This window comes from Tympanuchus pallidicinctus, unplaced genomic scaffold (genome assembly GCF_026119805.1).
Source record: "Tympanuchus pallidicinctus isolate F22 unplaced genomic scaffold, pur_lepc_1.0 scaffold15, whole genome shotgun sequence".
NCBI classification, from domain to species: Eukaryota; Metazoa; Chordata; class Aves; order Galliformes; family Phasianidae; genus Tympanuchus; species Tympanuchus pallidicinctus.
Genome location: NW_026294669.1, coordinates 1,847,942 through 1,872,088, shown reverse-complemented (window position 1 = coordinate 1,872,088; position 24,147 = coordinate 1,847,942). Strand labels below are relative to the sequence as shown.

The 24,147-nt window shown below is 48.9% G+C and overlaps 1 long non-coding RNA gene across 1 annotated transcript; it reads right to left on the bottom strand.

Moving 5' to 3' along the window:
- Positions 1–1,283: 1,283 nt before the first annotated feature.
- On the bottom strand, positions 1,284–11,791 carry LOC128076991 (uncharacterized). The gene is made up of 2 exons (XR_008204760.1): positions 11,648–11,791; positions 1,284–1,537 (listed from the first exon to the last, which is right to left on the bottom strand). It is a non-coding gene; the product is annotated as an uncharacterized LOC128076991 (long non-coding RNA).
- Between the last annotated feature and the right edge of the window lie 12,356 nt (positions 11,792–24,147).

Genomic DNA, 24,147 nt, shown 5'->3' with positions numbered 1-24,147 from the left:
CCTCTAGGATTATCAAGTCCAACCCCAACCCACCGTACTATGCCCACTGCCCATGTCCTGCAGTGCCACATCCCCACGGCTCTGGGACAGCCCCACAGATGACAACCCCCTGAGTCTTTGAGCAGCTGTGCTACTGCATGACTGCTCTTTGGAAAAGAAATTTTTCCTAACTTCCAGCCTGATTATAGTCTTTACCAAGCACTTTCTTCTTTACTTGCTTGGAAAATACATTCTGCCTTTTCTCGTTTGAGTTCTCTTTGTTAACTGAAATAGGAAGATAGGAGCAATCTATTATGAATCAGCTTGCTATGCACTCAGCTGCTGGCGCCCCAGGCCCTCCAGACCTGCTGGGTGGTACAGGGACACTTCCTTGAGGACATTCTGCAAGGTCCATGCTGTAGTTCTCATCCCAAAGGCTTCTCCTCCTGCCATTAGGCCAATAATCACAGTGCTATGTTAAACACAGCTTCATTTTTGTAGACATGACACCTATAGCATTTAACACGGAGGAAGATAATAACCATTTTAACCACCACAGGGCAGGTGACATGGAGAAGGGGTGAGCTGTGCACGAGAACGCTATCATGTTTTGGGAAATAAGATACTTTTATGAGGATCCCACCCAAACAACCTCATGGGTGCTCATGTGCCTAAGATAACTCGGGTGGCTCAGCATCCCGGCACCAGGGCACATCTCCTACCCATGTGTGACACTGTGTGCATCCCACGACGCTGGCACGTGGCAGCCTCCAGGGCTTTTCCCTCCCAGCACTTTCCAGATGAGCTTCCCTCTCATTAGACATTATGCATTCCTGTATTTAAAGCATCGACAGTCTCGTAATTAAATTCCAGAATATTTAAAGGGCTTCTTGCGGTGATGCGCAGCTCTCACAGCGCGGAGCAGCATATGGTGCTTTTACAGTCAACTCGTGCTGCGACAGCTGCGTGTGGGAGCCGTGTGCAATCCCCAGCCCTTCTCAATGGGCACAGGCAGCAGCTCCGAGGAAAGGGGGAATTTGGGACCGTTCCACCTGAGGTTCTATCAGCTGTGACGGTATGATGCGGCTCAGAGCGATGCGCTGGATGGTGTCCCCTCGCCAGCGATGCATCCCTCTGCTCATCCCCTGTTCCCAGCACGCTTGGTGTGAAATTTTCCCATGCTTTTCCAGGAAACTCATCCTGTGCACTTTTCCTTGGAGCGGGCCGTTAGCACAGAACGGAAATCCACAGGCTCCGAGCCAGGTTTTGAAACTCCTCTGGCAGTAACGCAGGGACAGCAGTATTACATTTGAAAAACAAATGTTGAGCAAAACCAATAACCTTTGAGCTGCCGGTTGTACAAATATTGCCTCTCCTCTGTGCACAACAAAAATAGCACGAAGAAACCACAGGAGCATGGCTGGGCTCCAGGTGACCTCTCCAGCTAAATATCTGCTGGGATCGCTGCGCTGGGGACGACACATCTCTGGGGCAGACGATGCTTGTTGTGCTCCAGCCATCCCCTATGGAGCATGCTTCCCAGAAGCACTGCTGTCTGCTGAAAGGGGGCAAAAGGAAAAAAATCAGCATGTTAGGGAGAAAAAAAGGGGAAAAAATGCACTAGCTGCCAGAGCTCGATCCTGCGTCAGAGTTGCAGCGCTTTGCACTTCACTGTAGGAAATGCCAAGGTGAGCGATGGTGGCATGGGAACAACACAACCTTCCGTGCAAATCACTCATATCTTTATATTTGAGTTTGGCAGTGACTAAGGCAAGCAGTCAGTGCTTTGTCCTGGTCAATCTGGCGTGCTGCCACGTAAAAGCATGCATCCTGTTAGCTTTAGGAGTTCTTGTCTGGTGTGTGTGTGTGTCCAAGGAAGAGAAAACCAGGCGGGGCTGTGCACGCACCCTGCCACGTGCATGTTGTTCTGCGTGCACCCAGCCCAGAGGAATCCCTGCGTGTATGTCCATGTGCTCTCTGCCCCGAGGCAGCATGCTGCAGGGCTGGTTCTACTTGTGGGCTTCAAATGCAGGCTCATTTTGGCAGCAAAACGCCTGTCAGTGTGAGTAAAACGCATAAGCAAATGGTCCACCCTGTGTTCCTTCTTTAAAGAACTGGCTTCTGAAAGAAGAGAGAAGGAAGTGCATTCCTAATTCTCCCCTAATGCCTCTCCTTGCAGCCCAGTGTGCATTTTGCATCCATCATCAGAGTACTCATGCATTAGGTATCTCCACCACGTCAGCTTTATGACGGATTCATAGAACATACAGGTTCTGTGCTCTCTGCATGAAAACATTGCATGGTTTCAGCGCACTCAGCTGGGACGAATGGGACGAGTGCCCCTGAATGGAAGCTGGAGCAATCAGCCTGGGGCCATGGCCAGCTGGGGCTGTGGGCTCCCTTTGTCAGCAGGGATGGAAGCAGCCCTATCATTGCATATCTCGTCCCCCAGAAAAGAGGATGCTGCTCAGTTGCACCCAGAGACACCTCTGTGCTCCCCAATGCTAAGTGGAACTGGGCATTTTATTCAAATTATGTTTTAGATTTAGCAGTTTACCTTATGGTTGAGCTTCCCTGGGTGCAGTGGGATGCTCAGGCAACACGCAGGCTTTAGCTATCACACATGACACCTTTCAGTAGTGCCATCTCCTCCTGGAAATGAGGAACGAAGGTGACAGGAAGGATGAGGGAGGTGATTGCCCACTCTGCTCTGCCCTCGTGAGGCCCCATCTGCAGCACTGCATTTAGGCCTGAGGTGTCCAGCATAGAAAAGACATAGAATATCTATTGGAGCAGGACCGGAGGAGGGCCACAAAGATACTCATAGGGCTGGAGCACTTCTCCTATGAAGATATAAAGTCACAGAGAACACCTCTTATTTTTACTTACTGCTAGAGGTAAAATTTGAACTCGGATTTCTGGAGGTGAAAATACTCACTTCTGTGTATTTTAAGGCTCTGTTGAAGAGGTTTATGAAGCGTTTTTACCTAAGCCACGGGGAAGAAATATAGCATTGTAAAAAGGAACAAAGAGGTTCAATCTCAAAAGATTGATGAGCATATCCAGAATGTTATGGGCTTATCCGGGTCACCTTTTTCATTCTCACCCAGTAAGGAAATTAATGAAGCTCCTGAAGTTATTACCTCTAATTCATGACCTATTAACAGCAATAAAGCTTTAAGAAAGCACAAGAAACATTATGGTGAAGGGCAAAGGAAACACCAGTGCATGGTCCTTTGTGGTTTATCTTAGTGATTTGGACCCCCCCTCAACAGAGAGGAGCTGCGGTGTTGGATTGCTGCCCCAGGGACTGCTCCTGCATTTTAGTGGAGCCTAGCATATGTAATCCTGACACTTAAGAAAAATGGTGATTGGATAATTAAAGGCCGACTAATCTGACTTTATTTAAAAAAATGTATGAAGGAAGGAGCCGTTCCAGTAGCAGAGGTAAATGGAAAATGATATAAAATTGGAGCAAAGGTGAAACAAAGGTTAATTGTGCCCGACTTAGCTAAGATAATGGATTTCTGAGACAAAGGGAATGTGGGAGATTGCATCTACCTGGGCTTCAGTGAAGCATCTCATGTGGTACTGCAGGGAGGAGGTGGAACAAGGAGTGGGTTTGGAAGGGATGGAGGAACCTGAACAAGGCAAGTGAAAGGCAGAGGAGCGGGGGAGTCGTTTCTTGACAGATCCGCATCGCAAGCAGCATTGTTTAATATTTCCACTAATGGTCATAAAAAGTAACAGAAGTGGGAGCATGGTGATGAAATCTGCTGATGGCACAAAACTAAGGGGAGACATCAATAACAAGAGGACCTCGAGGAGAGGAATTGCAGAGAGGAGACAAAATTCGATAGTGTGAAACGCAGCTGGGATCCCACAACAAAGCTGCGACCTGCATGATAAGAGGGCACTGGTTGGAAATGAACGAGGAGGAAAGTTGTGCCTGGCCACAGCATTAGACCTCCCCACCAGACCTCACACGTGATGTGGGACACAGCTCTGCTCAGCCACGGCCAAGAACAACCAAACTCCACAGGAGCAAAGCAGAGTGCAGGAGCTCACTGCGTTTAGCTTACTGAAGTCTCAGCAGAGCAAAGCATGAGAAAATCCAGCTGCTGTCCATGAAGACCTTTTAGGGCCTAGTATTAGGCTGAGGCAAGAAGATTGGTGATCCACAGGCAATGCAAGAACAGTATGGGAACTGGAGGAACCCTGTAAGGTCTAGAAGAAAGCAGTGAGGCTTGAAAGACCAAAACACTGTCTTGTTGGCTGGTTGTGAAAGTTAAGGAGACAGTGGGTGACTCCTATCTTAGGTGGAGGAGAAGACTATTTGATGTGGTGCCTGCAGGAGTGGAGCACTCTGATAAACCATGGGTCCTTCGAGTCAGACCTGAAAAACCTGAGCTCCTGCCACCCACCCTCACAACTGATCTGATCGCTGCCTGCAACAAATGACGTGTTGGAGGAGAGGGAGCAGAGATGGCCTTGATGTTGTTGAGGACTCCTTTGTTCCCACAGTCAGCTGGGTGGAGGTGGGGTCACCACAAAGAGGAGAACAGGAGAACCTTTGCATCGCTCAGCCTCCTGCAGCAGGGCAGTTTCCCCCTGCTGCTGCGGCAGCGTGATGCTTGGGTCTCAATAATTGCCTGGTTTTTCAGATTAGGAAGGAGCTGAAAAATTTACTGGTGATAAAAAGTAACGAGTTGCTCTTTTGTATTTCTCCAGAGCTGTAAATCAGAACAGAGGAATGGGATTTGGAAGCAAGCAGAACCTTGGGAATCAAAGGCTCCATCAGAACTTGAATGTGTAGTGTGGAATAAATGCCAAGACCCCACTCCCCAGTGCAGACATGGAGCCACACAAGCTGGAAGATGGGAGACGCAGAGCCTGAACTCCCCTGGGAGCCTCCATTCCCCACCAGCACACAGGAGATGCTGCCAATTGCTCGCACAAACCATGTCTACATGCTACCAGGTGGACAAAACACATCAAAGCTGGGAGAAAGCCCAGGGCAAAGCCCCACGCTTGTGCCAAAGGAAGGCTGCATGGTGGCAATGCATTGGTGCTGCCCAGCCATTCCCCCTCAGCATCACTAGCCTCTTCTCTTTACAAGAGCAGCCCTTAATGGTAACCTGGCTTCCACCCAGCCAGTGCCACGCTCACCAACAGACAGCCACACCAGAAAAACAATATTCTCCCTCAAATACATCAAAGTACTTAATAGCTGGGTGTGTTCTTCACCGCAAACCCCTTCTCTCCCTACGCAGGCTGGAGTGGAAAAATAAACACCAGCCAACGTATTAAAATGCAAAGTCGAATGAAATTCTCCGCTCCTTTTAGCTTTATTAGAAGTGCCTTCCATTTGGCAAATTAAGATGAGCCAATCAAAACTGCATTTGCAAAACACACATTAACAAATCAGTAACTGTAAAAACAGCCATCAAAATAGCTTTTAAATGTTTCCAAATTGACTGCAGTGAATGCAGATCATATGGTGCTCAATTAAGATTAGGAATGAGCTATAATTTCTGCATATTTATATACCAGCAGCTGAATTGCATCTTTCAATTTTTAAGTCTGTGGCTTTCATACCACAATAATCCCAAAGCTGAAAACCCTTTGATTCAGCCCATAACAATGGCGGGCAAAGCGTGAGGCGAGCCTTTGGCTCCTGCAGAAAGCAGATTCCCAAAGGCAGAAAGGAGAACAAGGCTTTGCTGTGGGGAAAATCTCTCCCGGGTCCCCCAATCTGGGGTGTCCTCCTCTGCTCCTGCACAGCAGGATCACGGGGACCTGCCCAGGTCTGCAGCCATCCCGTGCTGTGAGCACTGTTAGAACCAAACACCGCCTGATCCCATACAGTCAGGTTTATACACACCAAAAGAGTGTATTCCTGCATGTATCCTCAGACTAAGATGAATGCCTTTGAAGAAAAACACCTGGATGCAACAGTTCTCTGCAGCAGAAATCTACTTGCTGTTCCCCGAAGCGTTATTCATCATCTCTGTACAGTCCAGCCTGGAATAATCACCATCACAATGATCTCCAATTGATACACGCACTGTCACACTTGATTAGCAGAGTGCTCAGAGCACACTTCAATTTGGAACAAGAAGATCATCTAACCTTGCTGCAGAAATACTTCCTACTGCGGGAACGCAGTTCTGTCTAATGTACAGAAAGCCAAAGGTGCTGAGGCTGTTGTTCTGGAAGTGTCCCAGCTGGCTGCTGCAGCACTGGAGGGACATCCCTGCTGCTGAGGGAGCTGGGGTGGCTCAGTCTGGAGCACAAGAAGCTCAAGGGAGATCTTATGGCTCTCCCCAGCTCGTGAAAGAGGGTTGTAGCAAGGAGTGGTCAGCTTCTGGTCTCAGGTAACAGCATAGGAGGAGAGGTGATGGCCTCATGATGAACCAGGTTGGATATTAGGAATAATTTCTCCTCCAAAAGATTGTTGGGCAATGGCATAGACTGCCCAGGGAATCAGGTTGGGGTCACCATCCCTGTAGGGTGTTCAAGGACCATGGTGATGGGGCAGTGGCATGGTGCGGTGGGATTGGACTTGGTGGTCTTAGAGGACTTCACCAACCTCTATGATTCAGGGGAGCACAATCTCATTAAAATCAGAGCCCACATCCTCATGCCATTCATGCCCATTATCTCCATCAGCACTTCCCTTTTGTCTGGTTCTCTGCTGCTCTTTTTTGCCTGGTGAAAAACACAAAGATCATCATCATCAAACTGCAAGACATTTCCTGATGCTGAGCTGCACATTTAGCTCATGCACCAAGACCTGTGCCACAGAGGGACCACATCTGTATTTGCATGTGTTGGTTCACACCCAGAAATCGTCACAGATGGAGAGAAAGCCAGGATGCTCTGGGATCTACACTGCAGTGCTGGGGCTGTGATTCCCTTCTCTGCATTAGCTGTGGATCACAAGGCTGGGCTGGGAGCAGGGTGCTGCCAGGTGCTCTGCATTACAGCAGTCCCAAAGCTGCTACCTGCACAGAGCGATGGGGGAAATTCAGGTATTGCCTTTGTGCTTCAGCAAGCTGGAGGATTATGACTTCCTTAACAACTGCCTGGAGTATTGTCTATGGGTTGCATTTACAAACAGCATCCAGCCAGGTCTGTGGCTTTTCTTTTCACTGCACAGCTTGTTCATAGGGTGCCTGCCTCTGGCAAATGATACAAGCGATGCAAAAGATGGAAGTGACTGCAAAACTTCAGTGCATCTGCAAGTGCATCTCCTGCCATGTGGGCACTGCTGAGCATGCTACTTGCATGCTAACATCACAGGAATGATACCAGCATCCAGGTGCAGCCAGGGCCATGCTGGGGACGAGCTCAGCCATTCTGGGGGAAATCTGCAGCGTTTGGGAGATTTCCAGGCATTTTCAGCATGCTTGCCCCAATCTCTCCTGTTTTACAGATGTCTTTGCCTGCTAAATAGGATTTTTGCAGCAGTGACTCAGATACAACAGCAGTGAAGGCAGCGGAGCAGCCCCCAGCTGAATCCCACCCAGCCTGACAATACTTAAAACAAAACAGAAAGATATTAATATTAATGCCCGCATTCTCGTCTGCCATCAGATACAATCAACAGATTTAGCTGTGTTCTAACCCAAGAGATCGTGTGTAATTAGGAGGAATATGTCCAGGAAATCACACTCCTGCCTGCAGGCACGCATTGCCTATTACAGGGATCAGGTAGAGCCCTTTGCATTTCCCTGCTGATGGGAGGCCCTCCAAGATGCCTCCTGCCCTCCCAGTCATGAATAATCCAGAAGCAGCTATGCATTGGCTCCTGTCTGGGGTGGTTTTTGTTCAGCTGCTTGTGCTGCTGAGACACAGGAGCTTTGTAAAATGCCTGATTTTTGCCTGCATTCGGACCATTTCTTGCCACAGGGCTCCAAGTGATCCTTCTGGATTCACTACAAAGGTATTCCTCGCTGCAAATCTGCCATTTCTGAAAGGAGAACTAAATCTGCAACTCAAAGAATTCCTGATTTATGGATTAGGTGTTTGTTTTCCTCTACTCTGGCTGATGTAATCGAGGCAAATGGCTCTAAATGAGATTTTGAGAGACAGACTATTCGATTAGAGGGTATTATATTAAATTATTATTGAAATATTATTCCATTATTGGCATAGGAAGTGAAAGCTATAATGAAGGCATCACATACACGCAAGCTGGCCGGAGACAGCCCTGACTCTGCCCAAAGCTGCAGCCATTAAGACAAACCTCTAACAATTCCATCACAGATGCTCTCTGTCCAGAAGGAACATTTTGAAGACACCAAACCATCCACATTTCAGAATGGATTGGGACGGGTCAAGAGCCCAGACCTGACGGCAGCTGCAGCAGGACAGAGACAGCCCTGCACTGCAGCACGGGAGCCCCCTGCCACTCCTCCAGGGGAAAAGGTTGGGGGGAAAAAAATAAATCATAGAATCATTGAGGTTGGAGGAGATCTCCAGGGTCACCAAGTCCAACCCCAACCCACCATGCCCACATCCCTCAGTGCCACATGCCCACAGCTCTGGGACACCCCCAGGGATGGTGACCCCCAACTCCATGGGCAGCTGTGCCACTGCCTGACTGTAGAAGAGATTGTGCCAAGGGATGTTCAGGTTGGGTATGAGGAACAACTTGAGGCCAATAGCTCTCATCCTATTGCTCTTACCTGGCAGCAGATGCTGACCCCCCATTTCACCACAACCTCCTTTCAAATCCATTGAAAATACTTCCCTGGTCAGAGCCCAGGAAACCAACAAGAATCTTCCTAGCCATTTGCCCTAGAACCTTCCCAGTGACAGGCAGAGATTTCTCCCTCGACATTTGCCTGGAGAGCAAATTAAACATTGAGAAACCTTATATGGTAAGGTAATAGGAAAGCATCAAGCAAAGCCCAGCCTGGAGAGCTTCTCTGCAGTGAAGCCACATATGGAGCAGGGCGAGGGGTCAAGAAGATGGGAAGCCTTACCCACGGGCAGGGTAAATCCTCATTAACTCCCATTCTATAACCACCCCAACTCAGCATTCCCCAGCAGTGTTTCCACCTGCTGCCACTGAACACATACTGGGGCTCCAGGTGGTCATTAGGATGCTCGTTAGGACCAGGTGTTGCTCAGAATACCACATCCAGGGAGCTGGAGAAGATGAGCTACAAAAGGCAAACAGAAGGAAGGCCTCTGCCCTTCCCCTCCTAACCAGACATGGGGCTAGATGGGATAGAGAGCTGCTGTGTACAAACAAAGGATGGTGCCAGCAAGGAGGAAACGGTCACCTGCGATCACACAGGCTCCTGTTTCTGAGAAAAAGGCAGGGGATTTTGAGTGTTGATTTACCCATCAGAAATCCTTTATCCAAATAACACCTGAAGGACAAGAGAGGAGAGGTGCATCGCTGGGAACGTGGCAACAGCATCACATTGGTGGTCCTTCAGCTAGAGCACAGCCCCAAGGAGGACCCTGCTCTGCCTGCAGAGTGCAGGGACAGCCCCAGTGTGCCTGGGGCGGTGAGCAAGCAGCAGTTTCCAAGCTAAGAAATGAGCTTTGAGATGGGTTTGCCCACGTTTTCCTGAGTTCCAATAAAAGGAAAAAGAAAAGGAAAACAAGAAAAGGAGGCAACAATCAGCTCATGTGTTTGGTTGTGTTATCTCTAAGTACTGGCAAGGCTGAGTATAATTGGCTGGGCTGTGATGTTTTTTCAGCACAGATACAGAAGCACTGCCCTTGGCCACAGCATTAAATATTTGCCTTTCATTAAAAGGGAACAGGAGCAGGGCAAAAGCCAACTTTTGGTGAGCACCGATTTAATTAATTGCCAATTAATACAAGCTTCTCATCACAGCTTCAGGTATTGTGGAACAGAGAGACCCAAGTGTTTTGCTGTAAGCCTGAGGTCCGGATGGGAATCCCTGCCTGCTGCAGCAGGAGGGGAAGCAACAGGTCCTAAATGCAGCAGGCCAGACAACCCCACACAATGCTTGTGTTTGCATTCTGTACTTAATTACCAGCTTAAACAGCAGGAGGATCCATTAATACACCTTTACATCCCTTCTTTCTCCCTTATTTTCTTTTCTTCACACTCCCTTTGGGAGAGAAGCATTGATGTGGGCCCCAAGTCCCAGAGCTGCTCTTTGGTGCAGCAGATGAAGGAAAACCCAAGCCCATCCAAAAGACAACATGCCCTATGTGCTGCCTTATTTCCTGCTATTCATCAGCAGAACTCTGATATGGACATCAGCCTTTTAAAGCAGTTGCCTCAGCCTCATTTTCCAAGCGGCCAGCCTGCAGGGTTAGATAGGAAAGCTTTCACTGATTTAAATGGGGGTTGGTTAAGCCCTCAGATGGGCAGAGCTGGACCTCAGGAAAGGGTTGCATGGCATTTCTGCACACAGCTGCCCACTGCCTGGGCTCTGCACACCAGTCCTGGGAGGGGACGAGCCATCAAAATGATTCTGTGATTCAGCCTCATCTCCCCCTGCCAGGAGGCTTCAGCTGTCTCCTGTTCCTGGCAATACCCGGCCTTGGGAAGTGCTGAAAATAGTTGGATTTAGGTTAATCAGAAGGCTTTCTTTGCTGCATTTAATTAAAAAATGTCCTCTTTTCACAGAGCTGAAAACTACAAGTTTCCATGCGAATTCTCTGAAAAAATGATGTGATGAGTGGCCTCAAATAGATACAATAATACAAAATATAGGCAAGGTATTCAATCCAAGATCATTTTTGCCAGCACCGGGGTTTGGGGAACATCTAGATATGGAGAAATCTGAAGTGATTTCAGCATCTCAATCAGAGCCTTGGGGGAATGCCCAGCTCTCTGCAGCCCAGGACTCCGTGCCCCCCACCAGCACTATCACTGCCCTTTGCCAGTTGTGAAACAGCTCATTCAAGGCACCTTAGGAAAAGAGGCTGCAGGACAATAAGCAGGCAGCAGGCTCCTGTGGGTGGGTGGGGATGGATGTAGTGCTGAGCACAGCAATGCTGGGCTGCTCCAGAGCCACAGTGGGCCCATTCCCACCTTGCTGGACAGGCCCAGGCTTTGTTATGCTTCAGAGCAGGCTACTCAACTAATCTTTCCTTTAAGTTTCTGCTAGGATAGTGATTAAGGAGTTATTTATTCAGGGACAAGTGAGTAGTGCTGTCAGAAACACACATTGTTCTCAGCTGAATGTCTCCCTGCAGTCAGTATGAGAAACTCATGTTTTGCCTTGGGCTTTGGGGGTTTATTTTATTTTATTTTTTAACGGCCTCTTGGGTTTTCTTCTTTGTAAAAGATGCCCTCCAGCTCTTAGAAGAATGCTGCACGACCCAAATCCAAGGGAAACACTTCTTTTTTAAACATTTCTCCCCAAAACACACAGGACCCAACCCCAGCAGGGGAATGCTATCTGCAAACTGCCCACCAACATAAGCACTGGCAAAGGGGCAGAGATAGCACAGCGCCGTGGGAGAAATCAGGATAGAGAGAATCATTAAGGCTGTTAAAGACCACTAAATTCATCAAAGTCCCATCATTGACCCACAACCATCATTTCCTCAAACCAGAACTCTGAGGAGTTTCCACTCTGATGCTGGTTGAAACCTCTCCAGCTCAGGGCAGCAGTTGGGTACCAGCCCTCCCATCCACACACACCAATGGGAAGTTGCTCACCAAGTAGCAAAGTCCTCTTCTCCTCATAGCAAAAGCTGCTCTCTGTAAAGGACTGTGTGCACATGCAATCTTAGGTTTCTACCTGACAGAAGGGTACAAAACACAGCAGGAAACAACCCGAGGCTAATGCTTTATCTCCGTCCAACCTGCCCCAATCAGCATAGCTAATTGATATTTAACTGGCATCAGGTGTTTCTGATAAAGGTCCAATGAAAGCAGGACTCAGTGAATTGGGGGAGGCTGGTGCCTGGCCTTTTGCTTGTGCCTGCTGGGTGTGTGTGACCTCTTAGCAACGCAATGGGCATCTGATATTGCTGAGGCTGTGCTGGGCCCATATCTTCACATAGGTGCTTTAGCAAAGCATTAATCATATTAATATATACTTAGAGTAACTCAAATTACACTGAAGCTCACAGGAAAATTGAATGCAAAATCTATTTCTACAGCCAGCAAAGCTCAGCAGCATCCCTTTGACTAAGGAGCTGGGAGATGCCCTAAGTTCACCTCGAGGAAATCCATATTTCTATCATTTTCCCCACTTGTTTTGGGATCCAGAATTCCTTGTGGCTGCTTTTGCTTCCAGCTCTGCCCCCTAATTGCTCCCATCGCAACTGGTGCTGAAAAACTAATGACCAACTCGTGTGTGCTAATTGCCATCGTGTAACATCAGAGTGTTTCTGAATTCCACCCAATGCAGCATCTCCCATGTGTTACCACGTGCCTTGTTCTCAGCTGTTTTCTCTTAACACCAACTCTCATTCATATACACGTTTTGGATAGACATGAAGTGGAGCTTATGTCCAAAATGAAATTATCCTAGAGGATGGTGTGTGGGGAGAAGACACCTTGCAACACATCTCAGTGTAAAGAGCTATCCAGGAATAAAAGCTTCAAAGAAACTTGGGATAAAAGCAGAATAAGCAAGAAGAATAAGCAGAAGAAGAAGAGCAGAATAAGCATCTGTGTGAGCACGCCGTTGATAACAGCATTTCCAAAGTCTGCAAGGAAAACATTGCACCAGCAGCCCTCCGTGTTGCAATCTGGTCGCCACCCATGGCTCAGTAGAAACAGAGCCTGCTCATGGTGTGACAGGTTATGGATTGCAGATGTCACCGATGGATTCCAGCCTTAATGGTTCTGTGATTCTGGAGATAAGTTCTTCTTACCCTGTTGTTCAGGAATCATTCAGGCGCACCCATGAATGTCCTCCAGTGGGTATCTTCCCTTCTGTTGTGTCTTTCTGTGGCAGCCCTTCACTAGTTCACCTGATGTCGCTTGTAAATCACAAGTACCCATTGACTGGGACAGAGCTTGTCCATTTTAACAGCACTGGTGTTGCTTTGTGCTCCATTCCCCCCTCCCCAAGCAGCACCAGCCGCTTTCCCTATTGCCCAACAGCCAGCAGCAGACAAGAAGTTTACATTTTTCAAGGGAACGCCAAAAGCAGCCATTTCCTGTGCTCTTATTACCCAGAGACCTCACGCAGCAGCCAGGCAGGTCTATGGGTCAGGGCACGCTGCTCCTGCCTCCCAGACCCCAGGACTCCTCCCTGCTCCTGGGATTCCTTGGAGTGCAAAGACCTCATTATCCAAGGGAGGGAGGAGGAATAATGAAGTCTTCGTGCTTTAAGGCGTTGTGCAGAGAACGCAGCAAGTGATGCTGGTAATTGTTTTTGAGCAAGTTCTGCTTTGCAGGGGTTATTGGAATCAGCTCCCTCAGCTTTGTTTTGCCAGCTGTTCTAAGTGAAGCCTCCCTGAGCTAGGTAGCTCTAAGGCATGGAAACGCATAACACAGAAAGCTTCTCAGGACCTTGCAAAGGCTTTCTAATGTTTTTTCAAGTCATCTCTTGGAAAACCATGTGGGAAAAGATGAGTGAGAAAAAATCCTTTCCCAAGGGTGATGCTGAGAACATCAGGTGAGGGGGGGGGCACTGGGTCCAGGGGATGGAGCACCATGGGGACATGGCCAGCCAGGTCTGGGTGATGGAGCATCACAGGGACATGGCCACCTGTGGCTCCCAGCCCAGGGGGCATGCAACGAGGCTGCAGGGACAGTGAGTTGGGAGACAGCCCAAAGCCAACAAGCAGAGGAAGAAGATGCCAAGAGCCCTTAGTTGATTCAAAATGCCCCAAACTAATGCCCTTCTGCTTGTTATGGTGATTGTTTTCATCTGAGGCAGCAAAGAAAAGTTGTCCTGGCCAAAACACCTCCTGTACACATTCCTGAATGTTGATTCTTGCTCCTACCATACTCGTGAAGTCAAAAGGGGCACCAAGCATTGCAAAGGTTGAGGTGCACAGCTGGAAACTGTTCTGTGGTGGGAGAATGTGGGTTTCTCCTTCCAAAATCTCTTCACTATATCCAAAATGGTATTATCCCAGGAGTTTGTTTTCATTTTGACCAAGCAATGCCAGGACCCATGTATAGGTCAGTGTCATTGCAAGCCCATGGTAGGAGCCTGGGGAGAGGGAGAAGAGCTTGGGGCTGCATGAGGTCCCTTCTGCACCTCTGCAGCTGTTGGAGGGGTAGGGAGTGGGGTTAGATGGTGGCAACAACCTGAGTGGGATGAAGTAGACATAGAGGTAACTATGGTGAAAAGCTGATAAGGAAGCGGTGAGAAATCTTGCAGGAGGATGGAACACAACTGAAAGGAATGCAAACCTGTTGTTAAGCTGCATCATAGTGGGCTTTTGCCCCGGCTCACAGGTGTGCTGTCTGTCCAGCATCCCGGTCCCACACCTCCGCCTGGCAGTGCCACATGGGTGCAGCAGGAGGCAGAGCCAACAGCAAGCTCCAGGCTGACCCCTGCTCTGCTGGCTCCACCGTAAGCTAAACAAACAGTGAATGACTTACATGCAGACATGGGTTGGGAATTTTTTCCCTTTAACTTCCCTCCAATTGGCCCGGAGAACCACTGGCAGCAGCTGGGAACCAAAAAGGTTTTGAGACAGCAGCACATGAGCCCCAGACGTTTGGGTTGCTCAAACATTTCTCAGAGATTAGCAGTGTCAGAGCAGGCGGCGAGGAGGATAAATCACGGGGTTGGGCTGGCCTCATCCAGGACACGGGGGCTGCGGTGCAGGCAGAGGCATCCCACAACGAGGGGGAGAAGTTCCCTGCAGCACCAGGCTCGCACCGTCCGTACTCTCGCTGGCTGAGAGGCAGCGTGGAGATGATCCAGATGTTCCCCTGCTTTCAGAAAGTCATTAAGCAACTATTTTTATACCGAGAGCAGAGCAGCACAAAGCAACCATCCGTTTTGTCCTCTCTGTTTGCATAACCCAGAGTTAGAAATGAAGAGGGGGAAAAAAATGATCGCCTATGAGTGAGTGTGTGTGTTTTCCTGTTGTGATTATTTTTTGGTCCTAGAGCAAAAGTTGGATGGTGCTGCTGGTGCCCAGCCCCCACCGAAGACCTTCCTGATGTGGGTGCACCGTTTTATTTTGCAGAGTCATAAAACCACACAATGGTTGGGTTGGAAAGGACTGTAAATGTCATGGAACCATGGAGTTCTGCAGCATAGGAAGTTCCGCACAAACATGTGCAAGAACTTCTTTACAGTGAGGGTGACGGAGCACTGGAACAGGCTGCACAGGGAGGTGGTGGAGTCTCCTTCTCTGGAGATGTTCAAGACCTGCCTGGATGCCTACCTGTGCGACCTGCTGTAGGGAACCTGCTTTGGCAGGGGGGTTGGACTCGATGATCTCTGGAGGTCCCTTCCAACCCCTACAGTTCTGTGATTCTGTGATTCTGTGATTCTGTGATTCTGTGAGTGGTTGGGTTGGAAGGGACCTTAAAGATTGTAGAACCATAGGACGGTTGGTTTGGAAGGGAACTTACATCTCATAGAACCACGGAATGGTTGAATTGGAAGGAATCTCACATATTCCAGTCCCACCCCTGCCATCGGTTGTCTGCTCCCCAGTTCAGGCTGCCCATGGTCCCATCCAGGGCTTCAGACACCTCCAGGAATGGGGCACCCACAGCTTTCGACAGCAGAGCCAGGCCCTCACTGCCTTTGGGTAAAGAATTTCCTCCTAATACCTAATCTTAACCTTCCCTCTTTTGATTTACAGCCATTCCCTGGATGCTGGCATTCCCTGCCCTCGAGATGGAAGGATGAGATGCACCCTGAATGCTCCCAGTCCCTGCTCCCTAGGGAAGAGCTGCAAGGAGCCGCTGCTTTGGGTTAGCATCAGGAGGAAGCCATCTCCATCCTCTGGCTGCAGAGGACAGCCTGAGTTTTGCCTTTATGAGCATTTTCCATCCCTTCCGTCATTGTTTTCACATGTTTGGCTTTATTACACACGATATAAATATAGCACAGCTCTTCCTTTGCTCCTCCAGCTCACTCTGTAGGTTGTTCACACGGCTGCATGCAGCACCACTCAGCTCTGCACTATTTATAGCAGGTTGCAGCTGCCTGCCTGCTGCTCGCTGTGGTGCCCAGCACCCTGCTTTTCCTGTGCTTCTTTGCACCCTGCAGCCATATCAAAGTGGGGGATATCACCTCTGCAGAGACACTGTCACTGGTGTGCTATCCTCACGAAGGGCCCTTGGTGTTCCCATAGCACAATGCAAAGTCCCTCCTCACCCACGTGTGCTTCCCTCCAGACATTCACTTAACAGGATTGGATTAGGATATAAAATGCGAGCAGGGGACTGAAAGGCAGATTGGTGAGATCCTTCCCTTCCTGCCACTTTGAGAGAGTAGCATGAGAGGCAACAGCCTCATGTTGTGCCAGGGGAGGTTCAAGTTGGGTATCAGGAACAATTTCTTCTCTGAAAGAGCAGTCAGGCACTGGCACAGGCTGGTTGGGGTCACCATCCCTGGGGTGCCCCCGAGCCGTGGGGATGTGGCACTGAGGGACGTGGGCAGTGGGCATGGGGGAGATGGGCTGGGTCGGTGTGGGCCCCTCAAGTGGGGCTTGTGGTATTCGAAGTGCCATATGATTGTATTTAGAAGGAATGCTGAGTTGTGATGATTATTTCAGGTCTGTGCCGTGATGAACCTACTGAGTAACAGAAGAAGCCCAGCCAGACATCTGCTTGGGTGCAGTTTGCCATGTGAACACAGAAAGAGTTGAGTTGCTTTACTGTGGCATCACCAGACAGAACAGCATCTGGGGAGAAAAAGAAATCAGTAAGTAAAGAGGCTGTGAGTACTGGACACGCTCGGGAAGATCATCTTTTGCCCCGAGGACTCTACATTTACAAAGGCAATAACTAAAGCACAGCCCTGCATGGCTGCAAGAGCATCCCCAGCAGCACAAGGCTGCCTCCAAAGCTGAGGAGCATCGCTTCATAGGTCACCCTCTGCATGTGGTACAAGGAAGCAGCTATATGTTTGCTTAGACAAAAAATCCTTCCTGAAGTTCATACGCAAGGATGCTGCAAGGGTCAGCAGTGCAAGGACTGCTCAGGGAGAAACTTGGCAGAATTAACTTAAAGGCAATGTCTGTCATTTTTAATAGGGTGCTTAGACAGCGGAGGTGACCTGGATAGGAAAAGCAAAGAAGATCAGTATATGGGACACACACTGAAGGGCGGGCTGGGATTCGGAGCGCTCGCTCCCGGGAGAAGCCCCATTTAGTTCTGCTGAGCTCCTGGCGGCCCTCGCTCACGCGTCATTCCCACGTTGGCTCCGCTGAAGCCTTTTCATCGAGTATGAAAAGAGAGCAAAGCGAGCTATATTTACAAAGGCCAGCAGTGAGTGTCAGAACACAGTCCTCTCTGCTGATGAGACCTACATTTCTACCGAGGGGACGTGCTCCAGCAGTCCCACAGGCACCTGCTCCGTCCTGGTTCATTTTAACATCGCCACAGCCCTGTCCTGAAAGCACTGCTCCATTGTGCCCACAGTCCTGGTGAAGGATGGTCCCAATGCTGGGGACAGAGCATCCCAGAAACTGTGCTGGGTCACCTCCCCAACACCCAGCCTCTAAGCCTATGGGAACTCTACATGCACGTGCAGGAAGGCCTGCCTGCCTGCAGAGCACTGGGTGTAATGAGGGCTCCTTCTCACAGGAACTAAATCCCAATTATATTATTTGCTCGGTGTTATCTGTTACGTTCAGGCTAATCACTCCAGAAGCTTTAATGACGCTATTCCCAAGCAGTGCAGAGTCAGCAGGGGGAACTGCTGTTGTTGATGTAAGGACGATTCTCTGTGGTCTCACTTTAGGAAACGCTTGGAGGTATTTAAATGCGGGGAATGGGTAAGTGGGATTTCTCTCTGCCTCTATCAGCACAGCAGAGCTGCTACCAGTCCAATCCCCACGTATAAGAGTGATGATTCACGCTGGAGGAAATGATGAATTTCAGGCCACACCGTGCATTTCCCCCGCTCCTTTTTATATCATTGGGTCAAATGGTTATTCCATATTCTTTGTCTCAGCTGCGATGAGAAAATAATAGGTCATTGAATCATTTCCCCTTATCTCCATGTTATGACATTAAATGCATGCCCAACTGCCTGGGGAATGACTTACTGCATCCCGTTATTGTACGAAACAAGCCGCTATTTTGGTGCTCACAGCTTTGCTCTGCAGTTCTCCATCTCGGAGTCCCAGCACTCCAGATGGGAGGAGCTGCAGGATTCCTGTTTGCAGGCATTCCTTGTACACAGCACATGAGATGCAAGGAATCCAGACTGATGCTTTTCTTCACTTCAAGATGACATTCATCGTCAGAAGTTTGAGAGGCAGTTCCGCACTTTGATCAATGGAAAAGTTGGAAGGGCCTCCAAAGAGTCCAACCGTGGCTCCACACACAGCCCCAACCAAACCCTATGGCTGAGGTTGGTGTCCCAGCACTCCCTGAGCTCTGGCTGCCCTGGGAGCTGTGCCCTGCCCACTGTCCTCTGGGGCACAGCCTGTCCCTACCCCCACTTGAGCCTCCCCTCACACAGCTCCACGCCATTCCCTCAGGCACCAGAGAGCAGAGCTCATGGGTTGGCTGTAGGCTGTCATGAGGAGCTGTAGGGCCGCCATGAGGAGCTGTAGGGCCGCCATGAGGAGCTGTAAAGCCGCCATGAGGAGGTGTTGGGCCACCATGACACCTCCCCACATCTCACTTTCTCTGGGCCAAACAATCAGTTGACAATCTTAGAGGTCTTTGCCAACCTTAATGATGCTATGATTCCATGAAACCAAGGGGCCTCAGCCATTCTTTGTATGTCTTCTCATTCTGTTAGGGTGCATCCAGGGGGAAATTCTTTACCCAGAGAGTGGTGAGGTGCTGGAACAGGCTGCCCAAAGAGGTTGTGGATGCCCCGTCCTTGGAGGTGTTCAAGGCCAGGTTGGATGGGGCCCTGGGCAGCCTGATTTAGCATTAAAAGTGGAGGTTGGTGGCCCTGCATGTGGCAGGGGGTTGGAGATTCATCATCCTTGAGGTCCCTTCCAACCCAACCATTCTGTGATTCTGTGATGCTGTGATCCAACAAAGCCCATTCCATAGCATACAAGTGAATGTGCTAATCCCACATAGATTTTTAAATACTAAATTAAGCTGCTGAGAATGGATTATGCTCCCAGAAGGCAATCAACTCTTTTTCTTTAACTAACTGTAGAGTGGGAGAAACGTCTCCAGTGGGGAAAAAAATCATTTCATTACCAGAAGGCCTCACTGCCGTGAGAATACTTTTTGGCTCCTGACACCTCATTAAGCTCATTTAACAACAGCACGATCCATTTGCCTGCCTGGTGTGCAGAGAGACTCTTCAGATCAACTCAAAAGGAGGAAAAACAACATCAGGTATTTAACACCAGCAGAAAACACGCAACATGGAGACACAAAATAGGAAATGCCCCACCGTGGAGCATTGGTTTTTACCAAACCCCTTTGGAAACGACACCACCCAGCCCCTGCACACCCACCCACCTACAATGGGCACTGCATGCATTGAGGCTGCAGTCTGACTTCTCCACCCTTTGCTTTTTCAATAAAACGCTTTTTTTTTTGTATAACATACTTCCAATATATTTCATTTGGTGACAAATGTTAGCTCTCTTTCATATGAAGAATAAATATTCTTTGTAATAATACGGCTGGACTAGATGATCTTGGGGGTCTTTTCTAAAACTCAGTGGTTCTATGACTGGTGATTCTAAGCCTACACTGAATACTTCCTGTTCCATTAAAACAACAACAACAACAACAGCTTATCCTCTTGAGCTTCTAATTTCTAGTGAATATGGCACCGCTCTTCAGCAGAACACGATCTTACAGACATGTGCATCCATACAAATTGTGTTCCACAGAAGACAGAGGCATCCCAGCCTCATATTTGAGGTAAAGTGCAGACTGTGCAAGTTATCACCACGTCTGGCTGCTGCATGCTTCCATCCCATATGCAATGAAAGAGGAAAAAAGTGAAAACAAAAATCACAGTTGTGGCACAGGCTGCCCAGAGAGGCTGTGATGCCCCGTCCATCCCTGGAGGTGTTCAAGGCCAGGTTGGATGGGGCCCTGGGCAGCCTGGGCTGCTATGAAATGTGGAGGTTGGTGGCCCTGCCTGTGGCAGTGGGTTGGAGCTTCATGATCCTTGAGTTCCCTTCCAACCCAACCATTCTGTGATTCTGTGATTCAGGGATGCAGGAGGGAAGTTGGCAGCAGGTGAGACAGCTGCAGGGTGCTGGGAAAAAGCACCTGCAGTGGCTGGATTTGTCTTGTAGGAATTACCTTGCTCCTCTCATCAGCATGCACTTCTGCCTGTGGACAGCGAGGTCTGCAGGTGAGGGCTGCGTGGTGCCAAGCTCCTTCTAAATCCAGCCCATCAGCATGCACGCAATTAGGTTGGCAGTACTGAGAGAGAGCACAGTCCCTCCTCAAAACATAATGGCCCTTTGGCACAGGGCAGCCAGTGGGGAGAATTTCTTAGCTTTAAAGAACTGCTGCAGTTGGTGGTTGTTTTGTTTTGTTATGTTTTTTGTTTTTATCACATCTAAAAATAAAGTTTACATAACCTCCCAGCCTGAGTGCATCAGCAAGTAGCCAGAACCTTCTTGCTCAGCTGCATGAAAACCAGCAAGCCCAACGGGGTTTTAGCAGGTTTTACTTCCTGAACAAGAGCTCTGAGGTGCAGTAGGACACTCAGAGTGCTGTTTTGCCTAAGTTCAAATCCGAGGGATGCCACACACCCTTCAGCACTTCAGTTACCTGCTGCTTTCACATGCTCCAGCTGCCTGTGATAACATCACTGCTGCGTTTCTGCAGCAAACAGGGCAGCAGCCAATCTGTGGCAAAATGAGGAACCAATCCAGGCAGAAAAACACAGCAGCTGCTTCTTTTTGGCCTTTCACGGCACACAGCAGTGTTTGGATAAGTATGCAAGGGCGCAGGGTGCAGGCAGCAAGCAGCTGTCCCATTCCTGAATCTTGCATCACATTCGTACCAGGAATCTCCAGCCCTGCTCTTATGGATGCAGTGCTGCTATCAGAAGGGTTTGGATCCTAAGGAGGGTTAGGATCTAACTGCAGGTAGCATCATGCAGTGCCAATAGCACAGTCGTTAGCAGGCTGAACATGGCAGGAATTATTCTACATATTGTAGAATCACGGCATCATAGAATCATTAAGGCTTGAAAAGCTCTCTAGGATCTTCAAGCCCAACCCCAACACACCTCACCATGCCTGGGACTATGTCCCTCCGTGCCACGTTCCCACAGCTCTGGAACATCATAACAGTGCTGGAGAGCACCTGAGTTATCTGCATTTCCTCTGCATCTTGGTTAATAAAAAAAAGTTTCTACCAAAATCTTCATGTTTCTGGTTTCCTGTTCCTAGGGAGCAGCTGGACTTCCGTGGTGCTCTCAGGCAATGAGGCCAACACCCGTCTTTCATCTGCTGTGGCCCTTTGATGAGTGATCTTGGTTTGCCATTATCCCATGTCTAAATTAATCTCGAACCATGAAATCCATCACCATTTATGCAGTATGAAACAAAAATGTAAAAATACTGCTCTCAGAAGAGCAATTTCACACTAGGTCCCCTTGATGGGAACCATTCAGGCACCAAGCTTCTTCCTCCAGGCCTGTAGAATATTTATTTGCTACTTAAGGAAGGAAAAAATCCTTTCAGACGATCTGTCTCCTTGCGGTCATGCAACAGCCTCTCTCACAAGGATAGGAGGGAGCTTATCCTATGGGACTATAAATTGTGGAATCACAGAACGGCTTTGGGTTGGAAGGAACCTGAAAGATCATGGAACCATCTATTTCCACCACCACACATATATATCATGTGGTGCAGTGGACCACACAGAATGGGAAGAACAAATGGGAGGAAGCGGATGAGCCGTGTAGGGGAAGGAGGAACTCCTCTGGGCTTTAAATAACCTCCTGGGAGCACCCCAAGGGTTCCTTCCTCCTCTTGCTGTGTTTTTTCCTGTTTTTCCCCTGGTGGCCCAGAAGCAGGAACCAAGAAGTCCCTCCCTGCAGGTGACATCAGAAAAAATGGAACAAGGCATGGCTGTGCCAAGAACTAACCCCAGCAATAGTGGTGGGATCTCTGCATTGCTGTGCTCACCCTTGGGAGCGCCGTTTTCATTTGTTGGCAGAAAATACAGCAGCACCCACTCAGAAGCAGTGTGGTTTTCAGATGGTTTCCCTCTGAAGCAGCCCTGGTGTTAACGTGCAAAGCTGTGCTCAGCAAACCCCCGTGCACGCAGCCCCGTGGCTCTGCCGACCCCGCCGTAACGATGTTGTGCTGATTGATGGCCTTTCCCGAAACAGCCCGGTCCTGAGCCTCACCATATGTGAGATTAATTTATTGCACCTGTCCAAGCAGTGTGTATTGCTGTTTTATCTGCATTACTGTCTGTCCCGTGGCGTGATGGAGAGTTTTGGGCACACGCACTCGGGGTCACCTTGCCGCATCCCTATTCCCTCCCTCATGCTTACAGCCAGATTTGAACCCCTCAGCTGATGTTCCCAGTGAGTTCCAGGGGATTTTGGCAAACTGGGCACTAAGCCATGAGCTGTGGGCTTCTGTACGGGCTGCAGTTTGGCCAGAATATAACAGAAGCATGGAATCATTGAGGTTAGAACAGCCCTCTAAGATCCCCATGCCCAACCTCACCCACCCCACCATGCCCACTGCCCACGTCCTTCAGTGCCACATTCTCGGCTCTGGGACACCCCCAGCAATGGTGACATCCCAGTCCTGGGAGGTGCACAAGATCTGCTGCTTTGGGGAGAATTTGTTGCTGTTCCATTGGTCAAGAAATCGGACATCAGTCAGCTGGAATTTCCAGTTGAGGGCAATTAGAGGAAGATGAAGCTCTGGCCCTTCAATTACCCGTTGCAGCAGTAGAAACATGCTCCTCTTCACCCGCAAAATCAATGTGCAATATTCTGAGCAAAATGACATTACAAAACCATTAGTGAAGTTCAGCACAAGACATCACAAAGAATGTGGAACAGCCCCAGACCTGCCAGCCCAGAGAGGGTGAGATGGAGGAGGACAGACAGACAAAATGCTGCTGATGGCTTTGTTGGCCAAGATCCTTCAAGAAATGTTTGCAGCGTGAGCTGGGATCTCCTCTCCCTTCTTCCTGACATCTGGAGAACCGGGGGATCCAATGGGCTGAAGCAGCGCATGGAAATTATTTCCTCTTCAGCATTCCACTCTTTTTTTTTTTTTTCTTTCATTTTTTTTCCCTTTAAATTGAGAAAATGCATTGCTAAAAACATCCATGACTTTTTGAGAGTTTTTTTCCTTTGGTTTGTTTATCGGTGAGATTAAGATTCCTGGCGATGGAATAGAGGGATGTCTCACATTTATTTGTTTCGGGGCATGTGGAGTGCATTTGTTTCCTAGGATGCAAATTCATTGTTCATGCTCTGAATAAAAATCCCCGTGCCAAGAGATTGCAGTCAGACTCGGATCTCTTGGCGTAATTTTTGTTCTAATGCAATGCACAGAGCAGAGATTTGATTTTTCCCAATACTTTGCTGTTATGTTTTGCCTCTGGAACGCTTTGCCAACGTGTTTCTTTTTCCTTTGATTTCCTTTCCGTTTTCAAACACTGATAGTACTGCTGGGGTCGGGTTTGGGCACAATGTCTCACCAAGGGCACCAACAGTGATTATTGGGGATTATTTCTATAGCAATATTTCTAGATAGGAAAATGTATGGTGGCAAGTGGAAGCTTTCTCCCCCATCCCTGCTCTTCTCATCCTCATCTTTACTACCATTGCATTCCCTGTCTGCCAGTGAGCACCTCCATGGTGATAGAACAGGGACGGAAACCAGTCCAGAATGGTGGGACAGGGATGAAACCCAACTTGGAGCAAAGGAACAGGGATGGGACCCAACCTGGAGCAAAGGGACAGGGATGGGATGTAGCACGGAGCAGTGGCATAGGGACAGGACCAGTCCAGAGCTGCTTGCACAGGGCCATCCCCACTGAAGAACAACACTGGGATGGATTCATCATGGACACCCATTTGTTTGCTTTCTATTAAACCTATATGTGAGCCCTGGGGATTTTTCTAATGA